The sequence below is a fragment of the Pelobates fuscus genome, chromosome 2, assembly GCF_036172605.1.
Source record: "Pelobates fuscus isolate aPelFus1 chromosome 2, aPelFus1.pri, whole genome shotgun sequence".
NCBI classification, from domain to species: Eukaryota; Metazoa; Chordata; class Amphibia; order Anura; family Pelobatidae; genus Pelobates; species Pelobates fuscus.
The window spans coordinates 228,832,156-228,841,812 of NC_086318.1; positions in this window are offsets into that span (position 1 = coordinate 228,832,156).

A 9,657-nucleotide genomic window follows, 5' to 3' on the forward strand; every position below is an offset into this window, starting at 1 on the left:
TGAGAGGAGAACGCGGACTACCACCTATAGCCTCTGCATTCCGGATTCAGAAGGCCGCTACAGCTCCAGTGGACGCTCCCAGGGACATTATTGAAGTCACTCAGAGCGCGGCGGTGAAAGCAGTTGAAGACTGCCAAGTGCGAATCTTCGACGACCTGCCATTCGTAGTACTGCTGGAAAGACGCAGATTCATGCCGGTCACCAGGGTCCTCAGAGACCATGGAGTCAAGTACAGATGGGCCGCATGGAGACACAGTGATGTCGCTGTCCGCGGGGGAAGACCCAACTGCCACGGCTGCCGCCCGCAGCGCACCTGACCCCACAAACACGCAAACACCCCACCGAGGGAAGAGAAAACCCTGGCACAGCGATGGCGGAACGATGACCTACTCACCAGTACCCTCCATAAGCCAGGTAACCCGGAGGGGGGACCACAACCAAGTTGATTGAAAGCACTAAACAGAGGCTCAGGTGGGACTTAAGTCCAGTTATTTCACACGAGACTGATTCCACACTTATTTTTATTTTTTGTCCCTCTCGAGCTCTCTAGACTTTAACCATCCCAGTGCTATCCATATGGCCACACTGACTGACTCTACCCTATAGATGGGCAGCTCTTGCTTCATAGGAGCTGAACAGTTCACCCTTAACCCCACAGAGGTTGCTCACATGCTCCACCAATGTGACTATTTTCAATTCCCTTGAACTGCGTACCAACAAAGGGTGTATCTCACCTCCACATGAGTCGTTACTCTGTGCCGTCACTCTGCTTCTGTCGACCCCACAAGAGTAGCTAACACATTCTCCAAAGGCGATTAATTTAGCTTCACTAATGTTTCAAGAGGTATACCTTAACCCCACGAGAGTAGCTAACGGGGTCCACCAATGTATATATATTTTAACTCCAAGGGAGTAGTTAACGTGTTTTTCATCAAAGTGCTTACTTTAACCCCACAAATGTTTCTAACATGTTCCCCCAATGTGTTTATATTAACCATACTTGAGTTGCTAACATGTACAATAGAAAGTGTTATTTCAACTCCACATGAGTTGCTCACCTGTGCTGTCAAATTGCTTAAATTTAACTATACAAGAGTATCTAACATGCCCCACTACCGTACCTACTCTCACCCCACTAGAGTTACGACCAGGTGATACCAATGAGGTTACTTTAACTCCATGCGAGTCGCCCACATGGTCCGCCAATAAGTATAAATCAACTTTATAAGAGTCAATACCAAATGCTACCAATATACTTATCTTGACCCCACACGAGTCGCTAATGTGCTCTACCAATGTGCTATGCTTTTAACTATACAAGAACTACCAACGGGACGTACCGGGTGGTTACTTTTAAACTCACACGAGCGGCCAGTATGTTTTGGCCCCACGTGTGTGGCCAGTGTGTTATATCACTTGGACTCTCATAGGTTCGCTTCAGCTACTGATATGTCGGACCAAATAGATGCCCATAAGCCCCCACAAGCTATTGGCGCGCTGTACTATCAGGCCCGCTTGAGCAGCCGGCACGGCATACCAAACGTGCTAATCCCAAACCCTTACGAGCCGCTGGCATGATGCCCCGCACGTTATACCTTAAACCCGCTGGAACTAATGGCATGCAGTCAGGGCCGCCATCAGGGGGTGACAACCATGACTGTTGTCATGGGCCCGGCCGTCCTGGGGGGCCCAGGCACCCAGACCCCCCATTCCCAATGTGCATACATATATATAGCAGTTATCGCTATATACATGTGTTTTGGCAGTGGCAGAACTACCTGAGGGGGCCCATCGGGTGGCCCATGCACTTAGGGCCACCCGATGGGCATATCTCTGAAGGGGCCCGATCAGTGCCGTGGATTTTTAATAGCTAGTCCGGGCCCCTTTAAGGATCCTGGCACTGGCAGTGCTGGGAGGAAGTGAGCTCACTTCCTCCCAGCTAACACCCGCGCGGAGGAAGCACCGGAGACTGTGAAGAGGAGAGGAGGACAGTCAGACCCACACCCACACCCACATCAGCCCCAGGCCCCCAGCCAGCAGAGTCCACCCTCCTGCAGCCTAAAGGTAAGAAACAGGAGGGTGGGAGGAAGCATTGGGGAGTGTGAAGAGGGGGACAGAGTCAGACCCACACCCACATCAGCCCCAGCCAGCAGAGTCCACCCTCTTGCAGCCTAAAGGTAAAAACATGAGGGTGGGAGGAGAGGAGGACAGAGTCAGACCCACACTCACATCAGCCCCAGCCAGCAGAGTCCACCCTCCTGCAGCCTAAAGGTAAGAAACAGGAGGTTGGTTAAAAAAAAAAGTGTGTGTGTCTGTATCTATGTGTACCTGAGTGTTTGTGTGTGTCTGTCTGTATCTATGTGTACCTAAATGTGTGTGTGTGTGTCTGTCTGTATCTATGTGTACCTGAGAGTGTGGGTGTCTGTCTGTATCTATGTATCTATCAGTGTGTGTATCTATGTGTTTGTTTGTATCTGGTTGGTAGTGTGCACCTGAGTGTATGTTTTTGTTATTGTTTTATTCTTTGATTTTTTTTTTATAGCAGTGCTGCAGCTTTTATGTTCATGGTTTTCTAGTGTCTGTGCTTTTGATTTTTATGTACACTTTTTGTCCACAATCATTTTCACTACTTAGTTGATATTCCCCATTTATTTTAGTTTTAGTTGTGGCTCTATTTAAATGTTTAAACAGATTGTTAGTTTGTTTTGGTAACTTTGTTGTAATGTATATCTTTTCTATTTGGCGCTGCCTGTCCATGTTGTGTACGTTTTTATCTTGCATAGCCTGTCTTATATTTTATGTGCATGGCACATTTTCGGTCGTTTGCATTTATTTTTTAAAGTGTGTTAATTAGTGCAATACATAATTTATATATATATATATATATATATATATATATATATATATATATATATAATATTTTGCTGGAGCGCTTACGCTTTCTTTGTTTTCTGAGATTCTCAACTAAAGCTGTGTTTATTTGGTGTTAATCTGCCCATAGAATTGATTACTTTATTGTTGTTTTTCTACATTTTTACACATACCGTATATACTCGAGTATAAGCCGAGTTTTTCAGCACATTTTTTGTGCTGAAAAACCCCAACTCGGCTTATACTCGAGTCAGAGTCTGTATTACGGCAATTTGCATTGCCATAATACAGACTGGGGCTGTGGGGGCTGCAGAGAGATGTTACTTACCTCTCCTGCAGCTCCTGTCAGCTCTCTCCTCCTCCGCCGGTCCGTTCAGCTCTTCTGTCAGCTCACAGTGTAAATCTCGCGAGAGCCGCGGCTCTCGCGAGATTTACACTGGGAGCTGACCGAGGTGCTGAGCGGACCGGCGGAGGAGGAGAGAGCTGACAGGAGCTGCAGGAGAGGTAAGTAACATCTCTCTGCAGCCCCCACAGCCCCCTCCTACACAGTGCCCATCCACTGGACCACCAGGGAAGGAGAGCCCCCCTCCCTGGCCAGCTAGCAAGCAGGGAGGGGGGACGAAAAAATGCATATTTATATTAATAATAATAAAAAAATAAAAATAATAATTAAATAAATAAAAATAATAAAATAAAAAAATAATAATAATAAAAAAAATGTAATGAAACAAAAAAAAATATTAAAATAATAATTAAAAAATAAAAATGCCCACCCCCCACCAAGGCTCTGCATCACACTCTGCATTACACACACACATACACACACTGCATTCACACACACACACTGCACTCATACACACACACACTGCATTCATGCACACACACTGCATTCATACACACACACAGCACTCATACACACAGCATTCTCATACACACACACTGCACTCATACACAGCATTCATACACACACACACAGCATTCATACACACACACTGCACTCACACACACACACTGCATTCATACACACACACACTGCACTCATACACACAGCATTCTCATACACACACACTGCACTCATACACACATCATTCATACACACACACTGCATTCATGCACACACACTGCATTCATGCACACACACTGCATTCATGCACACACTGCATTCATACACACACACTGTATTCATACACACACACAGCATTCTCATACACACAGCATTCTCATACACACACACTGCACTCATACACACAACATTCATACACACACAGCATTCATACACACACACTGCATTCATACACACACACTGCACTCATACACACACACACTGCATTCATACACACACACTGCATTCATACACACACACTGCATTCATACACACACACTGCACTCATACACACAGCATTCTCATACACACACACACTGCACTCATACACACAGCATTCATACACACACACTGAACTCATACACACACACTGCACTCATACACAGCATTCTCATACACACACACTGCACTCATACACACAGCATTCTCATACACACACACTGCATTCATATACACACTGCACTCATACACACACTGCATTCTCATACACACACTCTGCATTCTCATACACACACACTGCATTCTCATACACACACACTGCATTCTCATACACACACACTGCATTCATTATATACACACACTGTAAATAAATATTCAATTAATATAATTTTTTAAGGATCTAATTTTATTTAGAAATTTACCAGTAGCTGCTGCATTTCCCACCATAGTCTTATACTCGAGTCAATAAGTTTTCCCAGTTTTTTGGGGTAAAATTAGGGGCCTCGGCTTATATTCAGGTCGGCTTATACTCGAGTATATACGGTATATTTTATTTATATTTAGTTTTTATGTGTATCTGTTTATGTGTGTCTGTATGTATCTGTGTCAATGTGCACCTGAGTGTGTGTGTGTGTCTGTGTTAGTGTGTGCATGTGTGTATATATGGGTGCCAGATTGCACCTGAGTGTGTATCTCTGTGTGCGTGTATCTATGTGTCTGTATCCGGGTGTCAGTGTGCACGTGAATGTATGTGTGTGTGTGTGTAACTGTGATTGTATATTTCCATGTATGTCAATGCATGTGCCTGTATCTCCTATGTGTGTGCATGTATGTATATCAGTGTGTGTATGTGTCTGTGTGTCAGTTTGCACCTGAATGTGTCTGTGTATATGTTTGTATGTCTATGTATCTATGTCAGTGTGAACCTGAGTATATATGTATGTGTAACTGTGTGTCTGTGTATTTGCATGTATGTCAAGGTGTGTATCTATCTGTGTGTGTGTGTATACACTACAGACAAATGCACGCTTGCATTCAAACACCAACATTCAAATACACACATGCTCCATTCAATACCATGTTTATATTCAAACACATACACTGCTGAGTGCTAAATACAGCCCTGCAAATTGTAGATCCCCAGCTAGCAAAGCATTCTGGGACTTACAACAGATTCAGAACTACACTTGGCCACTTTACACACACTGCATCCACTAAACACACACTGTGCATTGACTACACACACACAGAGACTCTGCATTCACTCTACACACATACAGCATCCTTGTGGGCAGATTCAAGAACGGCCCTGTGGGCGGACTCGTGAGTGGGCTCTAGGGGCCCAGACCTTGAACTTTGTCAGGGGCCCCCAAATTTCTGATGGCAGCCCTGCATGCAGTACCAACCCGTTAACTGTGATTCCTCGTAGATTGCTATAGCATATTATATATCCCAGGCCCAGATGAGTGGCTAGCATGATATACAGTCGCTGGGGCTTACAGCTCTCTCCCTTATCTCATCGTTGCCCACACTGGAGATGTTGGCGTGATCAAATAAGAATGACTTATGTATATTGTTGACTTAAGCTGTGTTTAACTTTTATCCTTCTGTATTGAATGATTGTATGTTACCACCAAAACCAGTGGAGATTTCTTCCACAACAAAAATAAAGAATTGAAAAAACAAAACAAAAAACCCCCCACAATAATACTAACAGAACAATGCTTGAATGCACTCACAAATAATTCTGGAATTAGCTCAGAATTTAGTGGGATCCTCTAACAATCAGCATTTCTCAGTGAGACTCCATATATAGTTTAATCTGGGAAATAATAGGTACATATCAAATTGCATTTTAGAGTAAAAATTTTATTATGTAATATTTACCTCACTATACCTGCCTGCTCTTATGAGATTAACACTTCCTCCTGGGGCTCTCTGCAGTGCAAAGTTAAATAGTGGCCTGGAATGAGGCACATATATACATATGCATACATTCACACACGTATCATATATATTTATATGGATATACAACTACTAAATTTAACAGGGTAGGGGCTAAGTTTCTCAGGGCTAAGGGCAGGAAAAATCTTAAATACCATTATACACTTATGTGAGAAAAAAGGCCCAAAACAGTACGTAGAATACACGTGTATATTTTAATGAAACAATTAACTAAACTTTTACAATTGGAACAGGTATGTAATCACACTTGCGAGGATGCCTTCTTTGCAAATCTGTGGCTGTTGCTTGACACTGTATGGACTGGTGGAGGCTCTGTAACCTGCAGCAAGCCTGCGCATTCTGGTCTTAGGAGCACTATCTTTTCCTTGAATATTTACAACTCCTGTGGGGTCAGATACTTTTCCCCAAGTGTCCTCCAGTACCTGTGTTTTAGCCTGGTTGCTCAATGGACTCAGGTGGTCAGTAGAAAGTAAGGATTTTGTTTTCTTTAATGGTGTTGGATCATAAGATGGATCATCGAAGAAGCTGACCTGCTTGCTGAAAGTATTCAGGTGGTCAGTAGAAAGACAGGGTTTTCTTTTCTTTAATGGTGTTGGATCATCATGTGGATCATCGAATAAGTTGACTTGCTTTCTGAAGGGACCTAAGTGGTCAGTAGAAAGTAAGGATTTTCTTTTCTTCAATGTTGTCTGATTATAAAGTGGATCATCGAAGATGCTGACCGTGGGTGGTCCATCACTGTCTATATTCTTTTTAGTTGCCTGTGATGTTTGCATAAACATGTCTCCAAACAAAAATTCAGGAACATACTGCACAGTCACAGGTTCTGAAGATGTTGGTGAATTTACCTCCTCTGGTTCACAACCATATGTTTCTGCAGAAAGAGCCATAGTAACAACTGAGATTACCAAGCCCGCACAACTAAAAGTGGCCAAGAACCTCAAGGTACAGCTCATTAGTGTTCCGCTTCCTGTGATGTCACAAGCGCAGGAGTTCCATTACAGTTGGGGACTTTTTTTTTTCTCAAAATCTTTATTTAGTTTTATGAAAAAGTATGCATTTTCATAAAAGGTAAGAAACATACAGATGTTATACCCAAATTATAAAGAGAAAAACAACAGGTTCTCAAAGCACCAGTAGGCTTACACTGAAGGATGGTACCAAGTAAGACATAAGGCTATAAGAACCCAAGAAATGAAATCAAAGAAGAATGAAAAACGTGGAAAGCCAAAATTAACAGGGGATCCCCTGCAAAACATAGCTTTGAAAGACCATAAAAAATATGCTCAGTTTACAACTGTGTGAAGTTGGCACCCTGTGTTTTAAAACGTGAATAAAAAAAAAAAAAATATATATATATATATATATATATATATATATATATATATATATATAAAGTGTCAAAGGGAAAAAAAAATGTAGAGCAATACAAGCAGAATAATACTTATTTCCATAGGCGTGCGCAGCCTATTGCATTAGGGTGTGCACCCTAAAGCACAAGCACATGCGGCGTGTATATATATATATGTGTGTATATGTATGTATGTATATATATATATATATATATATATACACATATATACACACACAGACACAAAGCTGTGTGTGTGTGCTGTGTGAGGGTGCTGTTAGTGTGATGTTTGTGTGAGTGTGCTGGTAGTGTACTATGTGGGTGTTTGTGTGTGCGTGCTTGTGAGGGTGCTGTGAATGTACTGTGTGTCAGGGTGCTGTTTGTGTGTGTGTGCACTTGTGAGGGTGCTGTAAATGTACTGTGTGTGAGGGTGATGTTTGTGTGTGAGGGTACTGGTAGTGTGCTGTGTGTGTTTGTTAGGGTCCTGTTTGTGTTTGTGAGGGTACTGTTAGTGTGCTGTGTAATGTGTGTGAGAGTGCTGTGTGTTTGTGAGGGTGCTGTGTGTGTGGGTGCTGTGTATGTCTGTGTGTGCTGTATGTCTGTGTGTGCTGTATGTCTGTGTGCGCGCTGTATGTCTGTGTGCGCGCTGTATGTGTGTGCGCGCTGTATGTGTGTGGGTGCTGTATGTGTGTAGGTGCTGTATGTGTGTAGGCGTGTAGGTGCTGTGTATGTGTGTAGGTGCTGTATGTGTGTGGGTGCTGTATGTGTGTGGGTGCTGTATGTGTGTGGGTGCTGTGTATGTGTGTGGGTGCTGTGTATGTGTGTGGGTGCTGTGTATGTGTGTGGGTGCTGTGTATGTGTATAGGTGCTGTGTATGTGTATAGGTGCTGTATGTGTGTGGGTGCTGTGTATGTCTGTGGGTGCTGTGTGTGTGGGTGCTGTGTATGTCTGTGGGTGCTGTGTATGTGTGTGGGTGCTGTATGTGTGTGGGTGCTGTATGTGTGTGGGTGCTGTATGTGTGTGGGTGCTGTATGTGTGTGGGTGCTGTATGTGTGTGGGTGCTGTATGTGTGTGGGTGCTGTATGTGTGTGGGTGCTGTATGTGTGTGGGTGCTGTGTATGTCTGTGGGTGCTATATGTGTGTTGGTGCTGTGTATGTGTGTGGGTGATTGTGGGGGGTGGAGGTACATTACTCCCTTCTTACTTTATGTAGGGAGGGGGGATCTTTCCTTGCTGCTTTCCCTGGTGGTCCAGTGGAGGTGGGGGCAGATCAGTTATCCCCCCTCCCTTCTTACCTTATGCCTGGGAGGGGGGATCCTGCTGCTGCTGCCGCCATCTATCCCTGGTGGTCTAGTGGAGAGTGAACTCTAGCCCCGCAGGGCTAGAGTTCACTCACGCGAGATCTGAGCATTGCCGCGGCAACGCTCAGATCCCGCGAGAGGAACCCGGCGGAGCTGCTGGCAATAGCTCCGCCAGTCCTCTCCTGCCTCCCTCCATGCCTGTGGGCCGGTGAGGGGAGGCTGAGAGCAGAGCCGGCGCTCGGATAGCGCCGGCTCTGCATGAGCCGGCAGGGGAGATCCTGAGATCTCTCCTGCCGGTCTCAATACATAGCGCGTGCCGCGGGGATTAGGGTGTGCCCAGGCACACCCGGCACACCCCGTGCGCACGCCTATGCTTATTTCTACCACGGAGCAACAAAGAAAGAGCACTGGGTTACTGTGATGTATGCCTCTGCTCACTTGTGATTGTTGGTTATATTATACCTGTCGTTAAACAAGTTAATCCTTTGTCATACACCTTTTCAAGTTTGTTTGCACTGTAAAAATGTTTTATTTTCTGTTTGAGTAGTAAAGAAAGACAAAAACATAATATGAGCCTCCTATCTTTATTAAAATTATGTTTTTACACAACTAAATACTGTAAATATGCTATAGACTTATCTGTTAATTGTTTTGAAGCTTCTTTGCAATAAATCCATTCAGAAATATTCTTAATATATTTGACTCTGATTGCTATTGTTTCTAATTTTTAAAGATTGCAACCAGCATCGCCTTGAATGAACATCCATTTCGGCATTATTTCTGTTGCACAGCAAGCATAATGATGATTCCAAATGCAATTTTTAAAAAGCTTGGGTTCCCGCCGTGGTG